Here is a 4946-nt window from a genome sequence, read left to right on the forward strand (position 1 = left end):
TTTGTTAAAATACTGCTAATATACTTAAAGATGCTTTTTAAAATTGGTGGTGATTTGTTGGTGTAGAATCTGCAGTTTAGCTCAGAGAGTTAATGAAGCGCCTTGTATTTCGTTAGTGGCATCTTCAATCCAGTTGATTTATTTTTTTTTCTATATTTAATACTATTGAACTAAGATGGCGTAAGTGGTTAATGTCATTAATTGGTAGCTTTTTTACTGGTTCCATCGCGCTTCGTTTTGTTTTATTGATGTAGAGTCTGCAGTTTAGTTCACAGTTAATGAGTAGCCTCGTGTTTCACTATTGAACTAAGATGGCGTTAGTGGTTAATGTCATTAATCGGTAGCTTTTTTACTAGCTCCATCGTGCGTGATTTTGTTTTGATAATGTAGAATCTGCAATTTAGTTCAGAGATTTAATGATGTGCCATGTGTTTGGTAGCGACATCTCCAGTCCATTTTTCTTTTTTTTATATATATATATCTATTACTTTTGAACTCAGATAGCATTACTGCTTAACGTCATTAATTGACAGCTTTATTTTACTAATTCCATCGAGCTTGTTTTGTTTGGCAAACGTCCGTAAAATAACGTTCATAAGGCGTTTCGATGGAAATTTAAATTGAAGTCCAAGGTGATTATGCGGTTAATCACAGTTGGGTTTTTTTGAGTTACGAGTGAAGTACTTGAGGTTTAATCGGGTGGTGAAGGAGGGGGGATTTGGGGTATTTCACCAGCCGCGGACACGGGGTAGTCAGTTCCTGTAGGGTAGGCATGCTGACAAGTCCCTTATTCCCTCAAAACTTTGTCGCCCAGAAGCTTGGCTTACAGGAGTGCGCCCAAACTCCCAACATAGTAAAGTATATAATTTTAGTAACAAACCATTGCTGTTCTAAATTTTAAAAACGTTGAAGCAACTTTTGTTCAAAAAAGCTTTTTTTAGCGAATTCATATCTGTTATGAACTTCTATTGTGTTGATGAACTTGAAGGCAAGGCTTGCCAAGCCGTTATATAATTATGCAGGGAAACCAAATAATTGACATGTATTGTTTGGCCTTGGTACAGCTTGAAGTTCTATAGACACTCGCTTAACCAATACGAGGGTTATTTCTTTGATATCTTTGCTTTTTTAATCCAAAGTCGCTCTCATTCTTTGAACACGCCAGTCTAAAGTGTCTGTTGTTTCGGCATAGAAGTTGAATATTTATATTTCTTGATCTGTCTATCGAAGTCTTGTGGTGTTGTTTTTTGTAATGATGATGATCATATTTTTTAGCTGTGTAGTTTTAAACTTTTAATTTACTGGTAAAGGCTATGATGAATTATCTTTCTGTTGAAGCTTAGCAGCTGGCACGTGTTGAAACAATACGCTTGTAATTGTACGAAAATAGTCTTTAAAGGTAGCGTCGGCGAGGTTTATTACCGATGTAGAACGCTGGATGGCGCTCGCGTTGGGGGCGGTGGCCTAAAATTTGAAAAAAGGACCATACCCTACGAGTGGATGAATCGCGTCACGTGGGTTACAAAGACTCTATTTGCCCCTCAACCTGGACTCCACGTATCAATATAAATGAAGCTCGCCTAGAGCGCAAAACCTTGCAGTCCATTTTGCACCCCTTTTCCTCATTCTTTCGTGACAGCGAGGAGCGGTTTTTCTTTTTCGCACCTGGGAACTTCTTTTATTCTTGGAATTTTTCTTTTTTTTTTGTACTATGCTGTTATAGTCATAGGAGAGGGGAAATTCGCGGAATTGAGAAATCATTCGACTTGGTTTGGTTGGGGGCTTGGGGCCGGGCGCGTTTAGCGATCGGTTAGGTATCTTTCTTAGGGACGGGATTTCAGAAAGACGGTTAGTAAGAAACGAATTGAGCTTTCTTCATATCGCATGAAGTCAATTGTGTTCGGAACTGTTTTATATGAAGGTGATAGGTAACTATTAATAAAAGAATCAAAACTATATCCATGCCTGGTTTTAATTCATGCTTTGTTTTATCAGGATAATTATTTTAGTGGTGTTTGGTAATGAACATCAAAAATAAAATGAGGTAAAAATCGAATGTTAAGTTTGTCCAATCTAAAAGATTAGTGACTAAACATTTTGTGACTTTTATATAGTACGTATACACCAGGACGTTACTGATAATTTAACAGGACGTGTGAATAATGTTTGAAATTATTGAGGTGGGAGAAGTTTCTCCCTCTCAGCTTTATCTTCAGTGCCATGTTTTGATTGTGAGGCATTCTACGTCAGCCAAGATGGTCAAACTGAACTGTAGCCTTTCTCCCTGCAGCCTCTTGGCTTAGTAACACTGGGAGAACCAAAATGAAATTGAACTGGGTTACTGGACGCTTGGCAAAATTTAAATGGACGCTCGCGATATTTTTAATGGACACTCGCGATATTTTAAATGGACACTCGCGATATTTTAAATGGACACTCGCGATATTTTAAATGGACGCTCGCGATATTTTAAATGGACGCTCGCGATATTTTAAATGGACACTCGCGATATTTTAAGTGGACAGTCGCAATAGTTAGAATATTTTTTCAAACTTCGTATTTATAAAAACTTTTTGAGGATACAGTGTATAGGGTGTTTCCGCGAGAGTAAAAAGGGAGAAGAAATAGGGGGCGAAAACCGGTTTTCAGGGGATGTCAACATGGCTTGCTAACGTGGCCAGAGCGGGCAGCCGGCAAGGGGAGAGGAAAGGGGGTAGGTAACTTGACGTCACGCGCAAAGACCCTATAGACTAATGGTGGTAGAGAGGGGTGAAAACCGTGTATCCCTCCCTCTGGGCGCGCTTTTGTAAGAGAGGATACTGTACGCGCCCAGTAGGGGCATGACACTGAGCTAAGAGATAGGAGGTATGCCGTTTGCATAGGTAGTACTGCCATTACTCTATATCGGGCCTGACTTCAGTCTTACAACATCAGAACCAGTTTGTGTACCTGTACATGTATATAGACAAGCCTTTAGCAACTAGGGTTTTCTATACAATGTTGTGATTCTTTCTCGTATAACCGTGTCTAATCATAGAGCTGTTAAACTGGCAGCTTCAAGAGGGAAAGGGTGTAGCGCTTCAAACTATTGTATCTATAAATCGAGACAGGTTTGGGAGAGAATAGGTAGGCTAAAGACATTTTCTACGATTTAGGAAAGGAGAAAAAACTTATGCGTCATGCACTGCACAGCCTTAGACCATTGTTGGGTATTGTACAACCTTAACACATTGCAAAATAATTTTGGTCTTTGTTAGCAACACCGAATGATAGATAATACCAGGTGGTAATTAGCAAAGGAGATGTATGTATTCATCCTTATTGGCATTAAGGGGTAGTATGGACTGGTACTTGCTTCGTTACTTTGAGTGGGGTAAGGGTGTGATGGTGTTGGAAAATTTTTGTGCCGGCTCGCTAAAAGCAAGGAGGATGAAAAAGAGAGAAGACTCGTTTTGGAAATGTGGAAATAAAAACATGCATCGGCGCGTAAGCCGTTGGTAAAGGCGCACGTCACGTGATCGTTCTTGCAAACGAGGAATATTCAAAATTATAAACAAGCTGATGAGGCTAGAAAAAGGGGGCTTGAACGCATGGGCGAGAACGTACGCCCTCTTGCCGTGAGGGGGTCGTGGTAATCATGGTAACTGGGGAACGCCACAGTGTAATTTTATGAACTGCGGACTACGTGTATTTTGTCTGACTCTGAACCTCCTCTCTTTTAAATCCGCCTTGTTACCTACCGTATAGACCATTTCGGAAATTAAATACGGTACCATTGCGGTATCCTCCTTGGCGCCAAGAAACCCCGCTAGATTCAGTGCGAGTTGGCTAGCCTCCCGCGAGCAGTGAACTCGGGCTCATTCTGGCGTCTCTTCTTGGCGCGAGGGAAAATACCCCAATGGCCGCCTCTCCCTTGTGGGTTGGTTACTCAGTATTTATATTCCGAAATTTTCTATAGTTTGTAGGTAAAGGGGCTCTGTAAACCAGAAATGTGGTTTTATTTTTGTTTGGGTTCTAAGAATTCCCTCCAGATCCATGAATGTATACCATTTCTCAGTCTTGGCGGATGGTGTTAATTTCGGGAGGGTAATTGAGGTTTTCCTACCCTTTTCTTAGTATCAACTCTGCTTTAAAGTGAAATTCCGGGTGGCTAGTGCTTCCCAAACACACCCATAATATCGGCCGGTTCTGACATTTCTACCTTGAATACAAGTTCATTCGTTCATTATTTTAAAAGGAGATAAAAGAAATGTTTAGGTGCATTGGAATGTGGTCACCGAAAAAATGGAGATAGAATTCAGTCTCGTCGAGGGGCTACTCACTATTATGGTTACTGCAGTGATTATAACATTATTTAATCGCCACTTGTACCCGGAACAACTCGCCAATTACACATGGCAAAGGTAATTGTAAAGCGATTAACGAGTCATTTCATTTCAGAAAGAAGTATGTTCGAAACACTTCGCAATTATCACACGATATAAGGAATTAGATCGAGATAACCAAATCATTTCACGTCAGGTGTTCACAGGATATAAAGAAGGATCACGTCCCTTTCGTTTGAAGAACGTTCAAACCAATGTACTTTTTCAGTTTTTCCAAGAAATAAATAAAAATGATCATTATATACTCTTATTCAACCTCACTTGACAGTATTGTAAAAGTTGAGGAGCATTAGCCAATATATAATGACAAGTACGGTTTCTCAAGTGCGGATAAACAGGAGTATAGATATTTGCCTCCATAGTTTCATTTTAAGTTAAAAATATCGAATCGAAAAAAATAGTGAATCTTTATAAAAGACCTTTCTATTCAAAGCTACTAGCCTTTAGCACATAGAGAGTGAGAAAATGGATTGAAAGGCGTGTGTATGGCATTGGGAAAAGGGAATAAAGGAATCAACTATAGGTGATTGGTTGTCAAACTATTCAGGTGGTCAAAGCTAC

General features: G+C 39.7%; 1 long non-coding RNA gene across 1 annotated transcript; it reads left to right on the plus strand.

Annotated features, from left to right (window-relative positions):
- The first annotated feature begins 1445 nt into the window (after nt 1-1445).
- LOC149707949 (uncharacterized) lies at nt 1446-4635 on the plus strand. Its single transcript, XR_016380750.1, has 2 exons — nt 1446-2044; nt 2115-4635. It is a non-coding gene; the product is annotated as an uncharacterized LOC149707949 (long non-coding RNA).
- Nucleotides 4636-4946: the final 311 nt, after the last annotated feature.

The sequence above is a fragment of the Phalangium opilio genome, unplaced genomic scaffold, assembly GCF_054372755.1.
Source record: "Phalangium opilio isolate 3A_F unplaced genomic scaffold, DU_Popi_V2 ptg000013l_1, whole genome shotgun sequence".
Taxonomy (NCBI): domain Eukaryota; kingdom Metazoa; phylum Arthropoda; class Arachnida; order Opiliones; family Phalangiidae; genus Phalangium; species Phalangium opilio.